The sequence below is a fragment of the Anguilla rostrata genome, chromosome 8 (assembly GCF_018555375.3).
Source record: "Anguilla rostrata isolate EN2019 chromosome 8, ASM1855537v3, whole genome shotgun sequence".
Lineage (NCBI taxonomy): Eukaryota > Metazoa > Chordata > Actinopteri > Anguilliformes > Anguillidae > Anguilla > Anguilla rostrata.
Genome location: NC_057940.1, coordinates 37,601,189 through 37,613,135, shown reverse-complemented (window position 1 = coordinate 37,613,135; position 11,947 = coordinate 37,601,189).

The window sequence follows — 11,947 nt, the reverse complement described above, 5'->3', positions numbered from 1 at the left end:
CAACACTACTACCGCCACTACGTCTACTACTGCTACTACTACTACTACTGCAGCTACTACTACTACTGCTACTACTACTACTACTACTACTACTAATAATAATAATAATAATCATCATCATCATCATAAGATATACTTTTACTGAACCCCGTGGGGTAATTTGTCCTCTGCATTTGACCCATCCTAGTTACTTAGGAGCAGTGGGCAGCCACAGTGCAGCACCCGGGGACCAAATCCAGTTCTGAGGCCAGTTCCTTGGTCAAGGGCAACTGCAGGACCGCACCTAACATGCATGTCTTTCAGTGTGGGAGGAAACCGGAGTACCCAGAGTAAACACACACGAGAACGTGCAAACTCCACGCAGAGAGGATCCGGTCAGACCCAGATTTGAACCCGGAACCTTCTTGCAAGGCAACAGTGCTAACCACTATGCCACTGTCTATGCCATCATCATCATCATCATCATCATCATCATCATCATCAACACAGGTAATGATTATTTTACTTTTATTTTAATAGCCATTTTACAGACTAATATTAATAGCATGAGGCAGAATAAACTCAAGAAGGTACTGAAATGGCTGCTGAGTGGCTCTCTCTATATGGTTCTAGTGTCTGGACTAGTCTACTGTCTGGGCTAGCCCCATGGTCTGAAGTCCAGTCTGTGCTTGTGCTGATTCTGACCAGCCTACCAACAGGGTATATAAATATTAGAGCCGTAGTGTTGCCAAGAGAAGAATGGATTTCAGTTGGAAAGGAATCTGTGTCTCAACATGCACCTGCAGCCATGTCTGGTCAATTGGTCACCCAAGGTTAGTCCGCACAAGCTACGCATGAATTGTGCTCTTACAACTCAGTGTCTTTTTAGATTAACTGGTGGATTGCAGAATGAAAGAAATCAAATTCCATGTTTCGTGAGAGGGCTCAGTTGTCCTCACAGGCTGACGAGGGGGTTGCAAGCGCTTTACACGAACACATAGCAAAACAGGGCATTCCAAATAGGAAGAAATTAGGTATGCATTAAAAAACCAGGTACAAAGTACTGCTTAACTGCATGGGTTATGGTCATACTGAATTAAATACTGTATAGTTATTTCCCACTTAATTGTTACATTTAAAAAAACATACATTTGAAATGATATTGCGGTTAAATGTAGTGAAACGCAGCAAACAATGAATGCGATACCAATTTGGTTTCATTCGGCGCAGGGATTTGAATATATCATCTTTATTTCTTTCTTCATTTTTTGCCTTCAGTGCACGCACTATTCAGCAATTCCCTTTACTGGAGCTAATCGAGTGGGCTTTATGATGAGCTGATGTCATCTCCTGGAACCCTTTTGAGACAGCAAATTCATAAATGGATGCAACAAAGGAGCTTTCCAAAGGATAACAGAGTGCTTCATAGTTCCCTCAATGTTTTGCCTTTTGCCAAACAGGAGTAATTTACATTTCTTTTGTTTACTGTGTTGAATTTTGTTTCTGTAATCGCATCCAGCCTTATTGCTGCCTGGGGCAGCTTGCCACTGCTTGTAACTTATTGAAGTTTAAAATGATTTTCTGGTCTCCCATGGGCTGCTGATTTGCCTGCTGCACAGCAGTAACTAATAGATGTAATCTGCTTATAATGTGCGTGTATAATGCATTATTTACTCTGCAGAGGACATCAATATCTAGCACTTTAACACTGCATTTGATGTAAGGACATGTTCTCCGCGACATTTGTCCATTCTGAAATACTTATTGTCCCTTGAAATTATGCCTGGAAGCAATAAAACATACGAGGAATTTATAATTTTAAAGTGCTGTGTACTGTGGCCCATGTATAAGAATGAACTACAGGCTGCACTGTTCACTCACACACACACACACACACACACGCACACACACACACAATGTCTGTATAACAATTACTGCTTTAAAGTCTTCACCTGTCATACAAAGAAAAATTATATATTTAGATTGTTTTTATACTTTGATATATTAATACTTATATCAAGCCCGAGGCCTTATGTGGGCAAAATAAAATATCAATGCACTCAATATACTTGGCAGTACCTGATTATTTTAACTTTTCCAACCCAAGTCCCCGTCCTGTTCCAACAACTTGCACAAGAAAAAAGTTTAAAATGGCTGAGACAGTCTTAATAATAACACAATAAGAGGAATTATTGTTCAGTGCAGTAAATATGTTTGAACAGATATTTTGGTCCTTTTGGTGTTGGTAGGCTGTGCTGTGAAAGACTCTGCTAATGACGGACATGTGGCTTAGCACACCGAGGAGTCATCAAAGTGAACCAGCTCTGTACTGCCTTCCCTGTCTGGGTGGTAGTCCTCATAAACAGCATTAAAACAATGAACTGAAGATCCATCAGGGTTTTCCATCCATCCATCCATCCATCCATCCGTCCATTAGCTACCTCACTTATTACTGCCAGGGTCGCAGGGGCTGGAGGCTATCCCAGCATGCATTGGGCATGGGGCAGTAGTACACCCTGGACATGTTGCCAATCCACTGCAGGGCATCCAGCAAGGGTTTTTTTTTTTTTTTTTTTGACTAAAATCAACTCGAACAAAGATGACTGATGGTGCCTAGCAAGTTTTCTCCTGTCAGTCTCAGAGGTGATGGTTCAGTGACAACTTAACGTGGGTCAGTCTTCACCATGGTATCACAAAAATCAGTAATCCGGCTCTGAGATTGAGTATCGAGATTGAGGGACGGTTTACGTTATACGGGCTATGACATAAAAGACTGTTGAAAGTAAATGGGGCTTCCAATTAGATTTCAGTCTAGTTAAATCAGTCTTTGTCTTGGTGCTTCGTGTGTTCCTATTTTGCTTGGGTTTCCTTTGTTTTGTTTTTTAAAGAATACTTTTAATAATACTTTTATACACAATCCAGTTTTCCATTCAAATGTATTATTCATTTTGACTGTGATGGCGTGAGCACTCAAGTATGGAAAAAAGAACAAGTTCTTGAGCATTAGAAGCCTTCACGAATGATTGAAAAATGCTAATTAAACAGATCTGCAAATAAAAGATTGATCTTGATTGAGATATTCATTTAAGTAAAGTGCTATTAAAATCAGTGTCATGCAAGCAGGGACCCTACTGTGCTTTATAATAAGAAGCATTTCTAAACTTTTTTTTTTACAAGCTATCATAATTAAAAGAAAGTGGATGGGTTTGACAGTCTTTTAAGGTGAGGTGGGGGTGAAATGAAGTAAAACTTTTATTAACTGAATTTCTGGAGCACAATGCACAGTCATATTCATGTGTCATATGAAAATATTTTAATATAACCTCCAGAATAGTGGTAGTGAATAGCGATGCGAAGCTGAGAACCCACAAACCAACCAGATCAATATGTCACTTGTAATTAAAAATACGTAAGGAAACCATTAGGGCTAGGAATGCACAAATCTGTCGCCATGCAACGGAAAAATGAAATCCACTGAGCTGGTTGTTAAAATGATCAGATTATCAGCAGGGGCGTGGAGTTTTTCTCTTTTTTTCTTTTGAAGGCGGGTTGTTTTTGTAAGCAATTTTTTCCTCTTTCAACCCAAATGGTCCTGGTGTTTTATAGGGTGAGGAACCAGGGGACATTTCACTGCAGAAGTGTTACAATCAGAATCCCCCCCCCCCCTCTGAGGAGCAACAGAAGGATAAAACCAGTCACAGCTGCAATATTTCATGGTTTTTAAGGTGTTTATAGTATTACCTTGTAATGCCTGCACACATCTAGGACGTGTGTGTTCACAGACGGAGCAGTAGTGCTGTAATAAAGCACGGGACACTGAAGCTGTTTTTCTTCATTAGTTAAGTCTGTAGTCAACTGCTGTGTCCTGGATAAGCTAAGGGTCATTTGGACAGGTTTTTTGAACATTTTAGTGTTGTTATGTTTGTTTAATTATTTGTTATGCTTTTAAACCTCAGTGGAATGTTGTTTTAAGTCCAATTTCCCCTGTACTGCATGAGCAGTTTCCATACCACCCTGTACCCTTGTTGTGGATAACCGCTGAGAATAAGCATTTGTGTGCTTGGATCAATAATGTGTTTGGGTTTTATACCAACCCAGGCCTGGTTTAAACTACAATTCACCAGCACCTTGAGTTACAGCTAGCGTTCGACAATAGCGCCTGGCAAATAAAGCTTAAATAAATAAAATAAAAAAAGTAGTGGAAAGCCTTATCCACTCCACACACCAGAAAAAAATGATAGAATTTGTTACTCAGATCATCCTGCAAGGTATATGCAGTAAGCATGTGTGCATCGCTGGCTTGGTAGAGGTTAGATTCAAATTCCACTTTCCTATTTGTTGTCTGGCTTATACATAAATGTCCTTATCGAGGTATTTTAATATTCATTAAATTCCCGGAGTGTTGGAATATCAAGAAAAGATCGATTATCTTACAAAGAACTGGTGTGGTAATCTGTGGACCTCTGACATGTCAGTAAAAGAACTAATGTAGGATGACAGATGATGCCCTAGGCAACCACCTATGTCACCTATGCCTAGAACTGGCCTTGCCATAAGACTTACATATGGCAGAAAAAGGATTTTTGTTTGGCTTTCATTCATTCGTTCATTCATTCATTCATTCATTCATTCATCCATTCATTCATTCATGCATGCATTCATTCACCAACATGAAGCGTGTATTTTAATGAAACAGTTCATTAACTTGACTGGTTGTGCATTATCTATATATTATCATGCAAAAAATATTCATTTGAAAGGAGAGCTCTTACAAAGCAGTTCTGCTGTTGAAGAAATTTATCTCGTATATTCTGAATTAATTTGTTGCTATTTTTGCCATTTCAGATACTTTTGTGGGCAGGGAATTTTCTTATCATTTTTCCCTTAAGTTTGAGAAATCTGTAGAAGAAGTGAAGTTCAGTGCATTTTCCCATGTTTCTGTGTAATATTCTTATCTTGCTCGTCTCGTCATGTCTGAAGTCTGAGGTGAATTCCGTTCTGTTCCTCTATCGGTCTGGTACAGAGGTCCCCACTGACAGCCCTTTATCAGCACCAATGGTATGAAAATAAATTTGGGTTTATGGAATACAGAGGCCCACAGATAGCAGTTATCTTCCAATGAAATTTGTCCATTTCACTCCATTCTTTATTGCTTATCTGCGCACTGAAATGGATAGACCCCAAATTCCCTACGTGAAAGCTAACCAACCAGATCAAATCTCATTTTCAGGAATAAAGTGAGTCCTTAAGTCGCATCTTATTGCAAAAAGGAAATTGAACATGCAAGAGAGTAAATCTGGGAAGAATTAAAGAAGGATGCATATGCTCAAAAGATGGACTCTGAAGGAACAGCAAATTTACCAAATTAGGTATTATAGCAATTATGCTGCATATAGCACCTCTTACATGCTTGAAACTACCAGGAAATTTATCAAATATGTCTTTAATTCAGTTCCAACAAGGTTGACTTATCAGCAGAGAATCTATATTTTCTTTCTTGAACATGTGTTGCATATGGTGCTTCTACGCAGGTGTAGTTAATTACACAATTAGCATCCCAGCATGCTCATGGACTGGTTGCGTATACGAATACCGGGCAGGCCCAGTTTCCCGTAATATCAGCTGATATTTCTGGAAGAGATTTCAGGGATTGTTAGGATGCGTTTCCCCGGAGTTTCAGAGAAAAAGACTTCAGAACGCTGTAGACATTTCACGAGGAACAGTGGCTAAGGTGATGCTGGCATGGAAGTCTGAGGGATAGACATCTTCAACTAGAGCTACTGCGGTTGAAAGAGTAATTATCTCAAGTTGTGATGTGACCTCTTGCTTAATTAACCTTCAGGTTCACACACAATGGCTGTACATATTGTCACCATGATGAATGCTAGCCTAATATGACCAACCGGTGTCTGTTTGTAAGAGCTTTTGATTCCTTTAAATATCATTGATTTCTGATCTGTTCTGGAGTAGGTTTTATAATGTAGTGGAATTGAACTGTAGTAGACAGTGACTGACAGGAAACCCCCAAACCTCACCCAGGTAAGGATTAGGACCCTAGAGCTGCACAGCAAACTTCAGACATTGCAACAGCCCATAAAATCAAACATTGCTCCTGAATTTGGTTGAGCATTGTTTGGATTTAGATAATCTTTGTGTGTTTTGCTACCCCACTGTACAGTTGCCAAGGGTACCCAAATTTAATGCTGCAAGCTCTGCTGTCTGCAAACAGCTGCGTCACATGCTGGTGGATAGATATAAACAAATATGGTTGCTGTGAATGAAGCTCTGACAGGTATGAGTCACCATGCACCATCAGCAAAAGCGGAAATGATAAGCTCTGACAGATAATTTCCCATTGTGGCTGAATGGAAGTAGTTAGAGAATCATGGTGGAACTCCCTCCTAAAGCAAAAATACTGTATAGACCGTGATTTTTTAAAAACAGAAAATCCAGGGGCCAATTGAAAAAGATTACATAAAACCCAGACAGTTGCCTTCATCTGTTTTTCAAAATTAAAAGAAAACGAAGGAAGACATTTTTGAGAAAGATCATAACTGAAATATTTACTTTTGAGAACCATACTCATGAAAATGTTTTATTTTTGAAGATGAATGCATGTTAACAGGTTTTAATGTACTAGTGTCATAGTGATATCCATGGTGTAGTTTTTAAAAAATGCAACTTTTACAAAAAATATACACATTCAATTTTACAATGCATTCAAGGAAATGTCTTAGGCAATCTTAGGCAATTACTATTTACTGTGCAACAAATCATGGATTTTGTCTTAAAAGCACTCCCATATAACGGCTGTATTAAAAATGTTTAAACATTTATACAATGTAATTACATGTCTGTTTATTTGTGTACACGCAATGCGCAATTATAAGACTGCTTGATAAATGGCAACATTGAGCGTGAAAGGTATGATGGCTCTTGTTCTGATGAGGGAGATTAACCTAAGCCACATTTAAACATTGCCTAGGGGATTACTGTCCTAACCAAACACATGTACTGTGGGTTAAATTAGACTTAGAAATCTAAATTATAAAGTCTCCTCCTATTAGAAGTGTTAAAGAGTATAGTAATAAAAAGTTAAAAGAACTACAAGGCTTTCACGTTATCCCATATATAAAATTTAAAAACAACATACAGGTATGTATTGTTTTGCTGTTGAGGTAGAATTAATATCACTAAAATAATTGCAGAAACAGTCAAATTTACAATATACAGTAAGTATGATATTTATATTTGAATTAAAATTAAAAAACAATGTAAAACAATCTTATTGGTTTACCACAATTACATCATGTTTAATTCAAGCAAAACAATTGTAATAATCCCCCTGTCAGCTCTTCTGCACAGTAAAATGTTCAGTGTTAAATAAACTCTTGCAGGGTGCATATGGTCCCAGCTGGACTCATATGCACTCTGTTAGAGTTTAATTAACACAGGACATTTTGCTGTGTAGATAGTCAGAGAAAGCATTGTTGAAACATACTGTCCTACATTTCAAGACTCAAGATAGAATTAAAAGATCACCTGCAACCATACAATGACGCTTGCTGTTCCTGCAGAATGGAACCTTTAAGACCTTAAATTTCACAGCCCAATTTTTTTATTTGGAGCTCTGGCACAAAATGAGCTTTTAACAGTGGTAGAAATATTTTCTAAAATATTTTTGGGCTGTGTTCATTTACATACAATCAGCTAAACTGGTAGGCATATATTTTTGCAGTAATCATGTTCATTTGCAGCTTACATAGTAAATGGCCTCCCTATAGAGTACTGTGTCTAGTTCTGGGCTCCACAACAGTCATAAAAGCTCCAGAAAAATATAGAGAAGAGCAACAGTATCATGGATATCAGTTTGTAGGTTAGGATGTGATTATAGGTCATTTAATATCTGCCGTGTGCACACAACACAAAGATTGTTGAGGAACATCTGTTGAAGAATAGGAGGGAATGTACAGACAAGGTAATTATATGTCCCAAAATAATTTTCAAGGACCATTTTTTTAAAGCTGTTTTATTTCAAGTATACATATGATACACTACATGGCCAAAAGTATTTGAACATCCAAACATCACACCCATATACTCTTGTTGAACATCTCATTCCAAAACCATGGGCATTAATATGGAGTTTGTCCCCCTTTACTGCTATAACAGCCTCCACTCTTTTGAAAATGGTTTCCACTAGATTTTGGGTCACGGCTGTGGGGATTCACTTCCATTCAGCCTCAAGAGCATTAGTGAGGTCGGGCACTGATGTTGGGAGTAAGGCCTGGCTCGCAGTCAGAGTTATAATTCCTCCCAAAGGTGTTCAATGGGGTTGAGGTTAAGGCTCTGTGCAGGCCAGTCAAGTTCTCCCACACTGAACTCAGAAAACCATTTCTTTATGGGCCTTGCTTTGTGCACAGGGGCATCGTCATGCTGAAACAGGAAGGGGCCTTCTCCAGGTAGCGTTCTCCTGGCATTTGCCAAACAAAGATTCAACTGCCAGATAGTGAAGTGTGATTCATCACACCAGAGACGGTTAGTATTGCACATGGTTATCTTAGGCTTGTCTGCAGTTGCTCGGCTATGAAAACATATTTCATGAAGCTCCTGACAAATAGTTCTTATGCTGAAATTGCTTCCAGAGGCAGTCTGGAACTCAGGAGGGCGTGTTGCAACCGAAGATAGACGATTTTTACATGCTAAACACTTCAGCAATCTGCATTCCTTTTCCGTGAGCTTGTGTAGCCTGTCGCTTTGTGGCTGAGCTGTTGTTGCTCCTAGATGTTTCCACTTCACAACAACAGCACTTACACTTACAGTGACCGGAGCAGCTCTAGCAGAGCAGAAATTTGACAAAGTGACTTGCTGAAAAGGATCCTATGTCAGTGCCACGTTGAAAGTCACTGAACTCTTCAGTACAACCCATTCTATTTCCAATGTTTGTCTACGGAGATTGCATGGCTGTATGCTTGATTTTATGCACCTGCTAACAATAGGTGTGGCTGAAGTAGCTGAACCCACTAATTATAAAGGGGCCATATAGTGTATGTCCAAAACAATGACTTTTTTATTCTGACTATCTGCTAAAGATGCAGCATGAAATTTTCATGCCATACACTGACTTCTTATGTCCAGTTAGAGGTGTGCTCTGAGCTGCCTCTTCAACCTGAAATTGGAATAACTACAGATGCTGTGTTAAATTTGATAAGCACTAAACTGGCCAAACTCACTTTGTCAAGAAATAAATTTAAAAAGTAAATTCTGTCTTTTGTATACCCGTAATATACAAATATATTCCCTTTGGAAAAGAATTGTTTTTATTTCTTGTGGCAGATACCAAGCAGAAACCCACGGCAGATTTAGAGCATGCTGCAATTTTCTTGGAGAATAAAACCATCAAATACCTATCCAATTAAACAGCTTGCATGGAACTGGATTCACTTTTTAAGTGAAAGCAACAAAGAATTTCTCTGCTACTGAAAGCAAGAGCAATTCAAAAGATTTTTTTTCAACCAAAATAGGTAACAAGGACACTTTAACACCGACATCAACAAAAACCTTGTCTATTCTCAAATCTGCACATAAGCCTATTCCAATTTAGAATAAAAAGTACCTTAAAAATATGTGGTTAAATTGCTAAAATTAGCATATTTGTATTTAAACTGATAAAATAGTAGTATTAAAGTATTAATTGAGACAGCTTGCCTGTCCATAGTTTCCTCAATTTATTCTTCCATCCATTTACACTTTTCTCTGTTTTTGTGAGTCATTATTTTCTAGGATTTTATCTTATCCATTTAGTTAACCCATTTTCCTCTATGGTATTTATCATATATGTTATTATTGCCTGACATTCCAGAATGTTAGGGTTTTCACACACCTCGTAAACGTAACATCTTGCAAATACTTAAAAATCACTCATAGGTAATTCATAGGTTTGGGACAGATTTTTGGAAAGTGTTGGAAATGGTTGGAAAAAACAGATGTGATACTTTAGAACACCAGCAGACCTGGGTAAAATACATATTTGTTTTGGATTCAGATACTTTTCTGTGCTCTATTGATCTTGCCTGGTGTAATTTAGCCTGTCAATATGACCAGAAGACGAGGTTTGCACTTTTTGAGAGTATTTCATTGGTTCCAATACACCAGACAAGATCAGTAAAGCGTAGAAAAGTATTTGAATCCAAAACAAATACGTATTTCACCCAGGTCTGAACACCAGCCATTCAGTGAAAATATTGCACAGTAATCATTCTCAAATGTTTTCCTTTTGCTCAATGATACAACAGTATTGGAGGGCAGTAGTACGTCTGATGTCACATATTCTAAGGGTTACCTCTTCAGAAGCTCCTAGATTTATTCTTAAAGTTTTAATCCCTCCCCAGAATTACCAACCCTTCCGATTTTTCAGGGTGACTCCGAAATTTCATTGCCCCTCCTGGGTTTACAGTTCTCCTGAATTTTTCCTGCTTTTGGAAAAAATTTCACATATATTGTTTTATTGTTATCATAACCTATTTTGTGCAGCGTGTAGGCTCTAAGACTCAAGAATTCTACTGTTTCCACCCAGACAACCAAACAGCTAGACCATGTAATTTCCATGGTTACATGTACGTGAAGAGTGCTGCAGTGCTGAGAGGCCATCACAGTTCTGTGGTGACCATACTTGATGTTAGATTATTCCAGCATTGGGGAGTAACATGTTGGGGACTAAACCTCCTAGTAGCATTTAGTATCTTAACTACATTGTAAAATAGTCCGCTTTCAAGCAAAGTTATTTTTTAACCAAGTAGCGAGGTAGTGTAAACAAGGTTTAATTCACCTGGGTTTAAATTGCAGAAGCAAGATGAGTCTTTAAAAAATGTATTTTAATTTTTTTAAATCCAAAAAATAATAAAAATAGACATATAATCAACGGAATTATGGATAATTTCATGATATGCAAAAAGGGTGATTACAATAAAATATTTAAAAATAAAATGATAATTAGCATTTAATGTATATTTCAGGGTTTATGAATTATAAATGACGAACAGAGGAGAATGAGGAGTATTAATCCTGGCAGAACAATTTGGCTTTATGAACAGCAATTTTGTTCAAGGGTTACTTTTTTTTACAAAATATTTTTGTGTGTTTGTAAACATGATAAAATAACAACGATTGCACAATAAGTAACAACATTTTCAGTCATGTCTCTGAAACCTAACAGCTTTGTACTTTGGTTGATTCCCCAAGTCGTTGCCCCCAGACCAGTGCTCAGCATCAAAGTGCAAATTGGTCTTTGCTGGAAGGACTGGTTCAATCAACTTCCAACCATATAATTACTAATTAGATTTGGATTAAAGGCAACTCAGAGAGAGAAAGCATGGCAAATTCAAATCAGCATATTAAATGTGATTAAATTAATGAAAAATTGAAATATTAATGCTATGATTTCAACAGGGTCCCAGGTCATGGGCAGTTTTCCCATAATTATAAACTCAGAGGAAAGCTTTGGAAAACAAAGACCAATAGTGATGCATCTTTTTACAGATGATATAATTAGTTTCTCTTTATATTTTTTTTAACATTAACCCTAAAGACCTATGGTGATCTTGACTTTTTTCCCTATCCTCAGTTTTTACAGATTAAACAGGTTTGTCTAATAGATAACCTCTCATGTAACCCCTAATTTTGTTCACAAGACTTCCCTATCAGGAAATGGTAAATTATTTTTGCTTACTAAAAAATATGTTCACTTGAGTATATCTTTGAAATCAAAAGGGTCAGTTCAGGTACATCACTTTACATTACAAGAATACATTGCATGGAGTAACCAATAGGACATGCAGGTTGCTTAATAATGTATAAAAATGTTTATACATTAGAGTACCTGGTGCAGAGAGAACTGAAATGGTCAAATAAAACAGTTTTCTTTTTCATTTTGATGACACTGTATCTGATTAAACAAACAATAAACATC